Below are 17171 nucleotides of genomic sequence, written 5' to 3'. Positions count from 1 at the left end.
CACCTTTGGTCCCTTAAAAACCAACTCTCTATTTGCACAATGTATGTTAAAGGTGGTATTTTACAATGCCTGGAAAAGGCAAGTTTTTACTCAGTTGGTCTTTATACTTTGACAATTTCTAAATTCCATATTCTCTAGCACAGGATCCTGATTTTAAAAAAAAAATAGCTTTTTAAGGGCTTCTTTTGTTCTATGAGCCAGACATATGCTATGCTTCATACATGCATAATTTCATCATACATGCATAACCCTCGGGAGCCACTGGGCCCACACTTTACAGGCAAGAAACCCAAGAGGAATGAGGTCTCCTGGTCAAGGTCCAGGAGCTTATAAGAGATATATGTGACTTCCGGCCAACATGGAAGCATAGGTAGATATACTCTGCTTCCTTGCACAACCAAAAGAAGGATAACAATCAATTTAAAAACAAAAAACAACCAGAAAATCTAACTGTATAGAAGCCCGACAGCCAAGGAACTAAAAAAGAAACATTCATTCAGACTGGTAGGAGGGGTGGAAATGGGCAGCCAAGGCAGAGACAGGCGAGGCAGCAGCTGGCAGACTGGGGGTCCCACATTTGTGTGTGGATAAACTGGGAGGAACAACTAGGGATCAAGAAGGACTATGCAACTCAGGGTTCCAGTGTGGGGAAATAAAGGCACAAAAACATCTGGCTATAAAAATCTGTGGGGGTTGCATTAGTGGGAAAAACTCCCAGCCTCACAGGAGAGTCCCCTGGAGGGACCCATGGAGTCCTAAACATACACAAAGCCACCTACTAGGGAATCAGCACCAGCAGGGCCCAATTCGTTGGTGGGTAGTGGGGGAAGTGACTGAAAGCCAGCCAAGAGCTGAACAAGTGGCATTGTTCCCTCTCGGACCCCTCCGCCACGTACAGCACCAAAATACAGTGACATAAGTTGCCCGACCCTGTCAGTAACCTAAGACTCAGCCCCTTACTATGCAACAGGTGTACCACCAAGACAAAGAAATATGGCCCAAATGAAAGAACAGATCAAAACTGCAGAAAAGGGGCTAAGCAATGAAGAGACAGTCAACCTATCAGACGCAGAGTTCAAAGCACTGGTAATCAGGATGCTCAAAGAACTCATTGACTGCAGCAACATCAAGGAAGAAATGAAGGTTACATTAAGTGAAATAAATAAAAATCTACAGGGAGCCAACAGTGAAGGGAAGAAAATCTGGGCTCAAATCAACGGTTTGGACCAAAAGGAAGAAACAGACATTCAACTAAAACAGAATAATGACACAAGAATTCAAAAAAAATGAGGGGAGGCTCAGAAACCTCTGAGAGAACTTTAAACGTTCCAAGATCTAAATCATAGGGTTGCCAGAAGGAGAAGAGGAAGAACAAGAAATTAAAAACTTACTTGAAAAAGTAACTGAAGGAGAACTTCCCCAATCTGGCAAAGGAAATAGACTTCCAGGAAGTCCAAGAAGCCCAGAGAGTCCCAAAGAAGTTGATCCAAGGAAGCACACACCAAGGCACATCATAATTACATTACTCAAGAAGAAAGATAAGGGGGGAATCTTAAAAGCAGCAAGGGAAGAGGAGACAGTTACCTACAAAGGAGTTCCCATCAGACTGACAGCTGATTTCTCAAAAGAAACCCTGCAGGCAAGGAGGGGCTGGAAAGAAGTATTCCAAGTCCTGAAAGGCAAGGACCTACATCCAAGATTACCCCATCCGGGCCCATCCAGCAAAGCTATCATTTAGAAGGGAAGGGCAGATAAAATGCTTCCCAGGTAAGGTCAAGTTAAAGGAGTTCATCATGACCAAGCCCTTATTATATGAAATGTTAAAGGGATTTACCTAAGAAAAAGAAGACTGAAACTATGAACAGTAGGATGACAACAAACTCACAACTATTGATAACCAAGTCTAAAAAACAAAAACAAACTAAGCAAACAACTAGAAGAGGAACAGAATCCCAGAAATGGAGAACACAAGGAGGGTTATCAGCAGGGAGGGGTCGGGAATGGGGGAAAAGGTACAGGGATTAATAAGTATAAATGGTAGATACAAAATAGACAGGGAGATTAAGAATAGTATAGGAAATGGAGAAGCCAAAGAACTCATATGTATGACTCATGGGCATGAACCCTGCAGGAGTAATGCTGCTGGGACAGGGGGTACAGGGTGGTAGGGGAGAAAAAAATGGGAGAAGTATAATAGCATATCAATAAAATAGTCTTTAAAAAAGAGAGAGAGAGAGAGATGTGACAGTGAGGGGCTCAGAGTCCATCAGGACCATGACAGCAGAGCACTCACCTCTAATTATAACCCTACACTGCCTCCAATGCCACTGCTAGAATGAACTAAAGGTACTGCGCTTGTGGGGAAAGCAAAGATTTAATTACTCAAAAATCAACTTCTTTTAACACCTTTTAAAAATGTATTACTATATTAAAGGGTGCCTCCAAAAATGCTGTGCCACATTGTATTTAAGTTGGGTTATAGCTAGGTACTTGTGTTCATTTTATTGTTTTTTAAATGAACCTGTTCATACACATTTACATCTATGCATATATTTCACAATTAAAAATACAAAAAAAACCCCACAGAGCCTGACTCCAGCAGCTGTCTTTGGAATAGCCAGCCAGGCATCAGGAGCCTTGCCTTCTCATTATAAAGTAAACAGCACAAGGTAATGACAGTTTCTCATTAGGAAACATTTATGCTGTGAATCTTTCACCTTCACTGTTAGTTTTGGGTCCATTAGCATCACCGTTCATTGACAGCCCCAATGTAAGCAAGCACTAAATGCCATCAGACTTTCTTTCAATGAAACTCCAGTGACCCTGTATATTTTTTAATATCAGAAAGTAAACATTGGTTTTTACTGTTTGGAACAAAAAATATTACTACTCATTTTGAGTGATTATAATATGAATAGAGAAATTCTGCTTTTCTCTAAAACGTATTTTTGCATGTGAGGCAAAAAAAAAAAAAAAGGCAATCTGTTCCCCAAAATAAAATTTCCCTAACCATCAATCTATTTTAAGCTATGTTTATTAAAAATGTACAGGGTCAGAAGGGAGGCACAAAGGCAACATCCATCAGGGAGAAGTAGGAATAATGGAAAGAACATGAAAAAAGTAACAAAAAGCTTTGAGAGAGCAGCTTATTTTCTGTCAAATAAACTCTAATCATATATATTGTTCTTTTAAAAACACAAGTTGCACAATACATATAGTATAATCCCACTTTTATTAAAAGCATAATTGGATAGTACAGATTTGTGGACACAGAACAGGATTAGAAAGGAAAACTATCAAACCACCTGGAAGTCTAGGGGTGTAAGGGGTGGTGTGACTTCAAAATTTGCTTTTATACAATTCTGACAAGTTAGAATTCTTTTCCAAAATGCATACGATTCACCTGTAAATCCTTTAAAGTATAATGTTAGTTGTTCAAAAGGTTTCATAAAGGCAAAGCTGCAAATTAACCAAATGTCATTTTAGCTACAAATCATAGAAAAATTCTGACAGGATAAGGAAAAGTTAATGACCCCAGGAAGATGTATTTTTAGAAAGGGTTTTTTAAAGCTAATTGGTAAGATGAGTATTTGGTAGGACTAGCTTTGCTTTCAAACTGCACTGAACAGCTACTGCAGACCGAAACACAGAACTGAGTCAGCAGTTCTATTTCTAAGAAGAGAATTAAGCAGGAAGGGTCAGTCAACAAAAACAAGTCTAGGTTATCAGCGAGCATCCTTGAACGGGTGCCACAGGCCACTGGAGCACCACTCCCCTTCGAACACTCCACCACACTCTGGAAACGTGAAATCCTGCCCTTTGCACACAAGGCTACGTCTGGCACAGGACTAAGATCAAAGCCCGGGCTCCCCGAGCAAGTCAGAGGAAACTTCCCTTGGAGCACAACGAAGCACCCCCTGACTTGCCCCCAGACTGGCCACTCCAAACTTAGAAGAAACTGCTCACAGTGCTTCTGCTGTTTATCAACTGGAGTTTTCAAAAGTACTGCATGCAATGGTTCCCAAATCTTTATTTCATAGAACAGCATTCCCTATAAAAATATTATTCCCCCCAGGTTATTTATTTATTATTTATGTCATGTTTGTATTTTAACGTTTCCTTAAAAAGGGATGCTAACACTTCAGAAACAGAAAGGATGTATCTTTGTATCAATTCAGTAGATGCCAAAGGCTGACAAAACACCTAATCCTGATTTCAAAAACAAAAAACCTTTTCAGTGAAAATTAAAATGGTATTTGCTGAATATCACAAAGAACATCTTTTGAAAACAAGGGCAAACTCGAATGTTATGTACTTATCGTGCTTTTACGTTTATTTTCTACTTTTTAAAGAATTTCAAAAGTTGGTGAAAAGGCAAATTTTTTAGGAAAACTATTTTTTGAAAGCCTGAACAAATAACATCTGAATTTTTAAAGAATAGTAAAATAAATAAAAGAACTATGCTTGAAAAAGGTGCCAGTTATACCCTAACCTTTTCAGGAAGAAAAAGGAAGTAGAAAACCTTCCCTTTTCCTTCCTGTAAAACTGAGAAATTAACAAAGAACGCCCAAGAGGAGAAAACTGCATGTTACCCTCACTTGCCATCCCTAGATTTTCTCTTTAATTTTTGCTAATTTGATGCAAAGAATGACATCTTGACTTCTTTGATCCATGTGTCTATAGTTCTCTTATGAACTCTAAGTGCTTTCTGTCCATTTTTTAAGTAGGTTTGGTTTTTTTCTTATGCATCTGTAGGAGCCTCTAGTAAATTAAGGACATTAACCCTTTGTCATGTTGCAAACATTTTCCCCAGAAAGAGCAAGGACTGCTTTTGCCATTCTGTTCATACCACTTGAAATAAAAGATACTTTTAGAATCTCTCTGATGTCGAATCTAATTACCTTTTGGCAATCTCTTCTACTACTTTTGTGCTTTCAAAGGCCCTCTCTGATCCAAGATCAGAGAAATATTCAGCATCATTTTCAGCTAGATGCTTTAGGTCAAAATCATTTTTAAGTGTTTATCAGCCATCCCTTTGAAAAAGTATATCCAGCCTGGCCTGTGTGGCTCACCAGCCTGTGAATGAAAAGGTCACCGGTTTGATTCCCAGTCAGGGCACACACCTGGGTTGAAAGCCAGGTCCCCAGTTGGGGGCATGTGAAACACAACCAACCACACCCCAATGTTTCTCTCCTCTTTTTCCCTCCCTTCTTCTCTCTCTAAAAATAAATAAAATCTTTTTTAAAATGCATACCCAATAAAATCACTGCTCTAAGAAAATAAGTAAGTATAATTATGTTTCACTTTAATTGTAGAGCAAGTCAATGTCCAATATTTGAGGACTGGTGAAATTATAACAGTAAAATACTACAAAGCTATTCTACAGTGCACTATCTGATGCCATGGAGAAAGCCACAATCTGACACTAAATGGGAAAATAAAAAGAAGAACATCTCCATTTTTATATAAAAACTACACTTATTTGGCAAGCCAGGCAAACTAGACACCTAAATGTTAAAGAGTAATCCTCCCCTAGGTGTCAGGTTATAGATGATGTCTTTCTTCTTTATGCTCTTCTGTTTTACACATTATCAATGAACATATCACATGTCTGTGATTAGAAAGTAATTTTAATTCATAAATACATACAAATAACAAATCACTTAAAAAGAATTGTGTCCACATGCTTAAGTTGCAACTGTCTCTCAAAAAATTTGAAATGCCTTTCATATGTCACTTAACATATTTAATCACACATGACAAATGGGTTAATAAACAGTGAATTCAAGAAATGAGGCGGTTTCACCAATCTTCTTAATTACCTGAGGTACTAAAGAGTAATATGTGACTTAGATTCCCAGAAAACGACCAAGTTCAACATGCAGCCCAATGACAATTATCAGTGGTAGTACGTCAAACCCTGGTAAAAGAAACAGTTCCATTTCCCCCTAACTAAACTGTGCCTCAGCATGTGAACAAGCACTGTTTGAGGACGAGGAAGCTGAGAGGCCTATTTTAACTATGCTCACCCCAAAATTCCCAAAATCTTTCCAAAACGTCTAGGAGTGATCATGATTAGACAATAATCTGGTTAGAGTGACTAGATGTCAGAACTTTAAAGTCAGAACCAGGGAGGACCTGCAGATGGACATGCTGAGGAGTTCCCGGCAGGCAGACCAGGCTGTGCCCAGGTGTCTTACCCAGCACCCAGCCTGAGGACGGCACTCAATAAAGGTGGTAGGAGAAAGAACAAAAGGGCTTAGAAATCTAGAAGCACTAAAGGCTATTCTCTGAGTTTGATACAATTCTTTATTTTTTAATTCTACTGGAAAAAACTGAGAAATTAATGCACAAGAGCTCTAGCAACCTAAAAGAGCCATCGTATGTGCCCAAAGGGAAAAATACTAAACACCAAAAGTACCCAAGCCTAAAATTTGAGAGGCAAACTTGTAAATGACTTCTAGCCTTCCTTTCTGACTGTTTAGAATAAGAGCACCCAACTTCCAGGCCAACCTACTTAAGTGTGAAAAATCTTCAAGTTCAAAGTTACTATTTCCATTCCTGGCTAGTGTGGCTCAGTGGACTGAGTGCTGGCCTGAGAACCAAAGGGTTGGTTGCCTGGGTTGCAGACCAGTCCCCAGTAGCAGGTACGGCATGCACACACTGATGATTCTCTCCCTCTCTTTCTCCCTCCCTTCCCCTCTCTCTAAAAATAAATAAATAAATTTTAAGTTACTATTTTCTTAATTCAAAGGTGGCAGCTGATTATTCCAGGCATATTTTAGTAGAAAAACTAAAATTTGAAATCTAAAAAAAAAAATTTACACCATCAAGTTCTGATTAGATTTTTATTCATTTCTTAGAAAAATGTTTCCTTTGAAACTTTAAAGTTTGAAAATGAGACTTTTTGAAAACTAAACTGAAAGAGAAATTACCTACAAATAAATCTTCGTTCTCAAATAAATCATAAAAATTCTAAGATGATGTAGAGAAAATATTTATAACATTTATTAAAGTATCACTATGCATAATATAAAAAGTATTATAAATCACTAAGAAAAAGATAACTACAAAACTAGTAAACATGAATAAGACAAAATATGAGTACAAATGGCCAAAATCTCATTAAGAAATGTTACTAGTTATCAAAAAAAATAAAGCAAAATACCCCTGACCAGGTGGCTCAGTTGGCTGGGCACTATCCCAGCAAAGTAACAGGTCTCCAGTTCAATTCCCAGTCAGGGCACATGCCTGGGTTGCAGGCCAGGTCCCCAGTAGGGGGTGCATGAGAGGCAACTACACACTGATGTTTCCCCCTCTCTCCCTTCTCCCACTCTAAAAATAAATAAATCAACTATTTAAACATATAATTTCTCGGGGGAGGTTTTGCCCTGAGGGAGATAACAAGGGAAAGGGTCCTCAAGGAACACATATAAAGGACCCACTGACAAAGCCCAAAGCGGGTTAGGATGGGGGTGGGGGGCACAGAGGAAAGTGGTGTTAGGAAAATGGAGACAACTGTATTGAACAACAATAAAAAATGATTTAAAAAATAAGTAATAATACAAGAACTAAAAAAAATGGAACTGCCTTTTGACCCAGTGACCCCACTGCTGGATATATATCCTAAGAATTCGGAAACACTAATCAGAAAGAATATATGCACCCCTATATTCATAGCAGCATTATTTACAATAGCCAAGGTATGGAAACAGCCCGAGTGCCCATCAGTAGATAAGGAGACAAAAAAAGCTGGGGTACATTTACCCAATGTGACACTACGCAGCTGTAAAAAAGGAGTGAAACTTACCTTCTGCGACAGCATGGATGGACATGGAGATTATGCTAAATGAAATAAGCCAATCAGGGAAAGATCAATGCCATATGATCTCCCTCATGTATGGAATCTAATGAATCAAATAAACTAAAACAAAACAGAAACAGAGGCATGGATACATGCAACAGACTGCCAGTTGTCAGAGGCAGTGCTGGCGGGGGGGGACACTGGATGAAAGAAGGTGAAGGGATTGGCCAAAGAACATATATGCACAGCCCATGGACACAGACGACAGTGTGGCAATGGCTGGAGAGAAGGGGGGGGAACAAAAGGGGGCGAAATGGGGATATCTGTAATAGAGTCAACAATAAAAATAAAGAAAAAGAAGATAAAACAAATACAAAAATGCATACATGTACATATATACATACAAAGAAATTTTACTTTAAAGCAAAAAAACCAGGCCCTGGCTGGTGTAGCTCAGTGGATTGAACGCGGGCCTGCGAACCAGAGGATCGCAGTTCGATTCCCAGTCAGGGCACATGCCTGGGTTGCAGGCCAGATCCTGGCAGGGGACACACAATACATTGTGTGTCTCCGGCAGAGGCAACCATACATTGATATTTCTCTCCCTCTCTCCTTCCCTTCCCCTCTAAAGATAAATAAATAAAATCTTAAAAAAATATATAAATAAATAAATAAATAATAAAGTAAAAAAAAAAAAACAAAGAATATTCCATGAGTAAAATAAGCTATTTTATGTGTGTTTTCATCATAATCCTAATAGTCTTAATAGTCTAATACAGCACACCAGTCCCACTTCTGGATGGTTTTTTTAGTATTTCCAATCTTAATTCTGACCAAATGGCTTCAGTGTTCTTTATGTGACAATCCCTAAAACAGCTGTGGATTTCTCGCATATTTTTCTCAAACTACTCCATTTACTATACGCAAAAAGCCAGAAGACACAAAAATTCCTGAGAAATAACACATTCTCCAGGGACTCTTCATCCTTGCTCTCATTTCAAACTAGGGACAACTACACACACCAGAAGAAAGTCAACAATAGTCAAAATAAGAAAATTATTTTATTTCTCAGGAGAACAATGTCAGTGAAAAAGAAAACGGAATTATGTTCTGAAGGGCGGGCACCTTGTAATACAGGCTTCCCCAGCTAGGTAAATGTTCTAGGAACCCATCTGCATCGGGGCACTAGCTGAGCTTGCTGCGTTACGCTTCAGTGATTTTTTTTGAGGACTCTTTCAACGCTTTTGCACATTTCATGATGGACAAAAGTACAAACACACCCATCCACACCGCACTAAATGTTCACCAGTTTTTGACCAAAAAAAATGGCATGACCCCACTGCCCCACCCTCCCTATTCACCCCAGTGACTTACTTTTGTTTCCCCAATGAGAAATGTCCTCAAAGAAAAACGTTGGGGAAGTGGAACAGTGAAACAAACAACAACAACAAAAAAGGCAGAAGCACTAAAAGGCATCAAAATAGATGAGTTCAAAAACTTTGAGCAGTGGAAACAATGTCTCAATAGGTGTGTTGCATCGAATAGAAAGTACTTTGAAGATGACTGAAGTTTAAGCACGTAAGAATACACAGCTTTTTAGAAATACATTCTGGGGGGATGGGGAGGCTGGGGGGTTCCCCTGGTATTAAATGAAGAGAAATTGCACAGAACTCTCTAATACATATTTCACACATGGACCAAGAGCTAGCAGTACACACATTTCCATCCCATACTATAGTCGGTCCACCATGCACAGGCTTTAAAAATGTAAGTATCTGCATTTTAGCTCATTTAAAACAGTGGTTCTCAACCCTGGCTGCAAACTGGAATCTACCTGGGAAATTTTTTAAAATGCTTAGGCTATACTGATCCACTACACCCAAGTCTCTAGAATGACAGCAGGGAGTTTTTTTAAAGTTCTCCAAATGAAACACTGACTTAAAGCATGTTTTTCAAACAACACATAATGACCCATGAGAGTGAATAAAGAAATCAACTCGGTGGGCTAGGATCAGCAATTTTTAAATCAATAAACAAATAAGTAAATGGGATGAAGCCGGCTAGACTAGAAGAAAATATGAGAATGTATTGCTCCTAGTGTGAATGTTGTCTCATGAAAATTCAGTTACAAACATGTACGTCTTGGCAATACTACCAAGACTGACCTACAGATTCAACGCAATCACTATCAAAATCCGGTCTGCCTCTCTGGCAAGAATTGACAAACTGATCCTAAAATTCAAATGGAAATGCAAAGGACCCAGAATACCCAAAACAATCTTGAAAAAGAAGAAAACTGGAGGACTCACACTTTCTAGTTTCAAAACTTAATACAAAGTTCTAGTAATTAACACAGTGTAGTTACTGGTTTAAGAAGACAAATAGATCAATGAAAAAGAACTGAGAACCCAGAAACCTTAACATTTATGAGGTGATTATGAGCACACAATTTTTGACACGGGGGCAGGAACAGTCTTTTCAACAAATGATGCTGAGTGACCCGGAGACCTACAGCACAGGAGTAAAGTTAGACCCCTGACCTCAGACCACAGACAAAAATTAACTCAAAATAGATCAAAGACCTAAGTCTAAGAGATAGAACTATAAAACTCTTGGAAGAAAACAGGGTTAAATCTTTGCGACCTTGGCCTAGGCAATGGTTTCTTAGCTATGACATTAAAAGCACAAGCAACAACAAAAAAATATGTAGATAAATGGAACTGCATCAAAACTTAGAGCTTTTGTGTTTCAAAGGACATCAGAGAGTTAAAAGACAACCCATAAAATGGGGAAATTACTTGCAAATTATATATCAGATAAGAGACTGGTGTGTAAAATATATTAAGATATCCTACAACACAACAATAAAAAGATAACCCAATTAAAAAATGGGCAAAGGCTCTGTAGAGACACTTCTCCAAAAACACACATACAGCCAACAGCACCTGAAAAGACACCCTACGTCACTAGTCATTAGGGAAATGCAAATAAAAACCACAGTGAGATCCCACTTCACATCCACGAGGATGGCTATACTCAAAAAGACAGACAATAGCCCCTGTTGGTGAGGGTGTAGAGAAACTGGAAGCATCATACACTACACATCACTCTGTAAAAGTGTATTTCATGACCAGATCGCAAAAATCAACTCACAGTATCACAACTACTGTAACTTTTTCATGAAATGGGAATAGAAATGATCAGGATAAACAGCTTATAAGGTTAGGTGTGAATTTTGTAGAACTTTTTTAAAAAATTATTTTATTGTTTATAGAACTTTTTTAAGACACACACTGGTGTGTGTCTTAAAAACCAAAGGGTCTGCAAACCAAAGGGTCACCAGTTCAATTCTCAATCAGGGCACATGCCTGGGTTGTGGGCCAGGTCTCCGGTTGGGGGGTGTGAGAGGCACCCACACACTGATGTTTCTCTCCCTCTCTTACTCCCTCCCTTCCCGTCTCTCTAGAAATACATAAATAAATAAAATACTTTTTAAGAAAAAGTGAGTTGATCAAAACAGATCAACTAGGAAATATATTTTAGGGGTTGACCAACACCTATTCAAGACACAAAAGTACAAGATCTCAGAGTTGAAACTAGAAATTGAGAATAAGTTGATGCCACTTTGAAGCATTACCCTAAGCACTGAACTAAACACTAGAAAAAGTGAGTTAGACCCCATGTCCATTTTTATTGGTCAAGTGAAGTAATAAAATGCCCTACCCTGTGTACCTCCCAGGGCATCTGAGAGACAAAGAGGAGCTTCTGGCTTTCACCACATTGGGGGGGGGGGGGGGGGTGCTGGTGGTTATCTACAGCAGATCCAACTGGAAACCAGAGAGAGGAGGGTGCGAACACCACTCTGCAGCGATCATCCAAAACAGAGGGAAATGCAAGCTGCAGGACACAGCCGAGAAATGCAGCGCCTGAACTCACGCTGAGTGTCAAGAAGCAGGTGTAAAGAGAACATCAATAGAAAGGGCAAAATCTGTATTGCGCATGTATGCGGTTTATTTTCACAGGGACGAAAGAATAAAGGAAGAGAAAAAAGAACCCACAAACCTCTGGGGGAGAGAACACTTTCAGCGACTGAGGGTCAGAATCCCTGACACACAAGATGCCAGCGGCTGCACAACTTGATAGCCTGGCTAGAAAATAGAAACCCTTGGGATGAACCTGGAGGGAAGATTTCTGCAATTCTTCCTGGCAAGAAATTAGAAATCACCCTAAAACCAGCAGAGAAAATGGATTTATTTCGAAAATTACCACAATATCAGGGACACACGCTACCAAGAATTTGTGTGTTACACAAAATGCCAGGGTCAATCAATGTCAAGGTGACAGCTTGTTCATTCGAAACACCATGTGTATTACTGTAATTTAGTAGAAAAGATACTGAAAATAGGACACTTCCTTAATGTCACTGAAGATTATATACAACATTGTATTCCAATAAAAACTGAGAATAAGAGAACCACCGTCACATTTAAAATTGTTCTGTAAGTACTCTACAACTTAATAAGAAAAAGAAATGTATAACTGTAAGAAAAAACCCAAAATGATCATTTGCAGCTATTACGATTACCAAGAAACTCAGGAAAAGCAACTGAAAAACGAGAATACAGGATTTAGTTAGGTGGCACAGCAAAGAGTGCTATTTCATTTTCCTCACGGACACACAAATCGACCCCGTTTCCCATCCCCCTCACATCTAGAATGGGCAGAGGGACTGAGGAAGACATGGCTGCTTCCAGGCATGGCACATAAAAACATCTTCCAACATAAAGTCCCAGGGCAAACTTAGAGGCCACGGTCAGCTGTGTTACAAGATGGGCCTAGTTTCTCAACTCACCACTTAGGGGAGGAACCACCTAGAAAACTGTGAGCAAGAAATAAATTTATGTTTTGTTAGCACAGCACAGATTTTGCTAGCATACCTACCCTGAATAACACAGATGGTCAATTATTAAGGTAGATGGAGCGCCAGCAGTACACTTTCTTTACACACAGCCACTGGGAAACAGTGTATGTGGCAGGAAGGAAGGAGGAGCTAGGAGAAATAATCTCCTTCTAAATAGCAAATATTTTTTAATAAACAGCCATAAATAAGTAACCTGTAGACCACATACTAGGAAAAATCTACAAAAATAAGAGATGTAAAAGACCTGCATAAATCAAAATATTTATTTGTGACCAAACAATTCAACATTATGAAGATAACAAGTCTTCCCAAAGTAACTTAAACATTTAATAAAACTACCCATTAAAAGTCATTTTGAGGCCTGGCTGGTGTAGCTCAGTACATTGAACGCGGGCCTGCAAACCAAAGGATCACGGTTCGGTTCCCAGTCAGGGCACATGCCTGGGTTGCAGGGGACTCACGAGAGGCAACCATACATTGGTATTTCTCTCCCTCTCTCCTTCCCTTCCCCTCTAAAGATAAGTAAATAAAATCTTAAAAAAATGCTTTTTAAAAAGTCATTTTGAAACCTTAAACTGAAAAATACTGGGGGGAAAAAACGAGTATAGGTGATATCGACTAGATAGTAAAGCCTACTATAAAGTGATTATAATGATGAAATAGCAAGGGCACTGCAAAGGAATAAAGGAGTGGACAGATAAATGAAAAAAAGTAGTAAGTCCTATGAACAATCTAAAGATTCAACACATGATCAAGGTGCTATTTTAAGTTAATTTAAAAAAATGACACCCTGGCTAGTCTGGTGTGGCTCAATGGACTGAGCGATGGCCTGTGGACCAAAAGGTCGACGGTTCCATTTCCAGTCAGGGCACCTGCCTGGGTTGCTGGCCAGGTCCCCAGCCGGGGGTGCGGGAGAGGCAACTGATCCGTTTCTCTCGCACATCATGTTTCTCTCCCTCTCTTTCTCCCTGCTTTCCCCTCTCTCTAAAAATAAATAAAGTCTTTTTTAAAAAGACAATGAATAAACAGTGCTGGAATAAACATTGAGGATCAAATAATCCTTACTTCATATACAAACAGACTGTAGACATGTTTGGTTTTAAAAACCAAGAGAAAATATAGGAGAATATTTATAAAATCTTGGGGTAGAGAAGGCAGGAAAAACAAAGACTGACAGATTTGAATTCAAAGCACAGAACAAATATTTGTAACTTATTACCAAAATTGCAAATCTTAATAGCATATTTCTCAAACACAGGGAAAACAGCATCAAATACAACATATCTCATAGCACCACTTTATGCAAAGGGTAAGGAGGAAAAATGTTTTATATTAAACCAAGCACTGATGTTTCTGGAATCGAATTTTTAAACTCACATTATTTTTAGATAGGAGACAAAGAAGTGGCATGCTTATTACACTTCCTATCCCTTCAAACTATGCATATATTCCCCCAAAGCATACTTCTGGGGAATAATTTGTGAAGCAATGTCTTAATATATGAAGAGCTGTTGATAATAAAGCAGCATTGATCACATACACTACCGTGAAGCAGGCGTCAACATTTCTTTTAAGCAAATTTTTTCTATAAAGGGCCAGATAGCAAATATTTTAGGCTGGCAGGTCAAATGAGCTCCTGAATGAGCACAGCTGTGTTCCAATAAAACTCAATTTACAGTAACAGATGATGGGAGTTCTCTCGAGAGCAGCATCTTCATCACCCAGGAACTGGTTAGAAATCAAATTACCAAGCCCTACCCCAGACCTGACTAAGAAACTCTCCTTTGAGATCTACCACGTTGGGCAAGGAAGAGCTTGTTCCCCCTGCCCGGGGAGACCTGCCTATGGAGACAGAAAAGGATTTGAGCCAGCACTGCAAAGGGGACAACAAAGCCAAACCACATTTGAGGCTGATACCCCAACTACGGTAGAATGTGTGAGAAACCAAGTTTCCAGCAGTGTTCTCCATGAGAAGTGGGGAGACCAGCCAAAGAGTCATAATGCTAAGACCTCTGTGAAGTGACAGTCCAAAATGAAAAAGTTAAGTTGGGTGGAATTGAAGCCGGTGGTGTGTGTTTGCCTGAACAAGGAAAAGATATCTCAAAGACAATGTGAAAGAGGTGAATGTGTTGGAAAGGAAGGCTGTGGAAGGTTCCTACGGGAACAGATTGGGGAACTAAACAAAGGAACAAAGGACTCAAGCGAGAATGCAGAGGCAAACACTGTAGCCAGCGATGAACAACAGCTGGGATACCAGGAAGGCAGGAAAGAGAAGGGTCCTGCTCTCCTTCGGCCCTCAGCCTCCTCCCAATGCACCCCTCCAGCTGCCCCAGAGACTTTTCTACAACCCACATCTTAATAGGTTACACTCCCCTCAAGAAATCTTTCTGTGGCCTTCCAGACAATATCCAAGCCCCACAATACAGTGCCACAGGACCTTTATGCTCTGTACACCCTTTCCAGTCACCACACCCTCAGCCTCCCTCCAAGCATCCTGACACAGTCAACGTCTCTCACATACCTTTCCACCTCTGCTCATGCTGTTCCTTCCATCTGGAATTCCATTCCCACTTTCCCCAGCCCAACCCCAGCCTTCAATCACAGGCCTTTGAAAAGCATCCTGAAACATTAAGGCTCAAATGGCATGGTTAAAGTCTACTTGGAGCTTGACAATCAGACAAGCCTGGGGTCAAATTCTGACTCTGCCACTTGGTGGCACTATTGGGCAAGGCGCTGCCCTCTCACCAAACCTCAGCATCCTAAGCTGTAAAATGGGAATAGTGTAACGACTCCACAGAGCTACTGTGGAGTAGTTATACGACTTCAGTGAACACAAGAGCGCCAGCAGAGCACCTGGCCCCGACCTATGAATGGTAGCTTCTCTGCACTCTTCTATGCCAGCAAGAACTTAAAAGCCCAGACAAAACCTGGAAATAGCATTCTATCATTGAGGTCCCCAGGGACTAGTGGAGCATTAAGAGCATAATTCAAGAGCCAGAAGTTAACTTAAAGAAATTAACCAAGCTCTGTTCCTTCACTGATAACACACAGACCAGAACCATGCTGACTGCAGATTGTTAGGACAAAGATGATCTCAAGTGCCCCGCACACAACTTATACCCACTGGGGCCACCATTATTGCACTGGCCCTATCATGGAGAGTTGTCTAGTTTTTTTAGGTCCCGTGTATTGCTTGGAAAGGCTCCTAAGGGGAAAAAATTTCACCTTTTATACTGCTCTCACATATAACTTAGAAGACAGGGCGTCAACTCTGTTAAGATTCACATACATAAAAGAGAGGCGGCCTTCTAGTTGGATGAGCCTTTTCCAGGTACTTCTTGAGATGCCACAGGACAACTGAAAGAAGAAAGCTTGAGAGATCAGCTACTTTGGGAGACAGCTATGGAAAGAGCCCATGAATGAGGAAGGCTTTCCTGAACACTGGCCAGAGAAAGCCATGGTTTGGGGCAGCGAGGCAGAGGTGTCTCCCTACTGAAGAACTCAATGAGCCCTGGCTGGTGTGGCTCAGTGGACCCAGTGCCTGTCTGTGACCTGAAAGGTCACAGATTCAACTCCTGGTCAGGTCCCTGGTTGAGGGAGTGCAATAGTCAACCAACTGATGTATCTCTCCACATTGTTGTTTCTCTCCCTCTCTTTCTCCCTCCCTTCCCCTCTCTATAAAGTACATTTAAAAATCTTTTACAAAAAGCTCATTGCAGCTGCAGAGCGAAAACAATGAATAAGAAAAAATTCTAGTCAAAATAATGGCAAATAGAAAGAGGCTGTAAACTACAATGTAAAGCTGATGAAAAGTTCACAGCCGTGAGAACACTAAGATCCTCTATAAAATTATACCCTGTTCATCACTGCATTCATTACACTTGAATACTTATATATTTCTTTGTTTGTTTATTTTTAGAGAGAAGGGAAGTGAGAAAGGGAGAGAAACATTAATATGTGGTTGCCTCTTGCTTACCCCCCACCGGGAACCTGGCCCACAACCCAGACATGTACCCTGGCTGGGAATTGAACCAGCGACCCTTTGATTCACAGGCCAGCACTCAATCCACTGAACCACACCAGCTAGGGCAGATATCTCTTTATAAAGCATATACACAAATGACATCTACCACACTTCATGGGATTTAGGAACTTGTCAAGGGGCATTTTTAATAAATCCAGATTTCTGCTTTTTATATTTTCTTTGGATCTAGGCCTGCACAACACGTAACTAAACAGTGCGAGAAATGGTTAATGAATAAATGAGTAGGTAAAACTCTCCATGGAGTAAAGCCTTAGAGGCCACACTTAGACCCAAGGTCAGGGGCTTGCAGGAGGTCAGAGGCAAAAAATCAAGACAAAGGACAATGAGACATTCCCAAACCTTGTATTTCTGTGGAAAAGGACCTCCTCGACGTATCAGCCCCCTCCTTTACCATTGCATCT

The 17171-nt window shown here is 40.1% G+C and overlaps 1 protein-coding gene across 2 annotated transcripts in view; it reads right to left on the bottom strand.

The window, feature by feature from the left end:
* The window catches only part of SLC23A2 (solute carrier family 23 member 2), a 118942-nt gene that overhangs the window by 98105 nt on the left and 3666 nt on the right, over positions 1-17171 (bottom strand). The window lies entirely within an intron of this gene.

Source organism: Sturnira hondurensis, unplaced genomic scaffold (genome assembly GCF_014824575.4).
Source record: "Sturnira hondurensis isolate 20B ecotype Veracruz unplaced genomic scaffold, ASM1482457v3 Scaffold0007401, whole genome shotgun sequence".
NCBI lineage: Eukaryota > Metazoa > Chordata > Mammalia > Chiroptera > Phyllostomidae > Sturnira > Sturnira hondurensis.
Note: the sequence above shows the minus strand (reverse complement) of the source record. Positions and strands in the feature narration are given on the sequence as shown.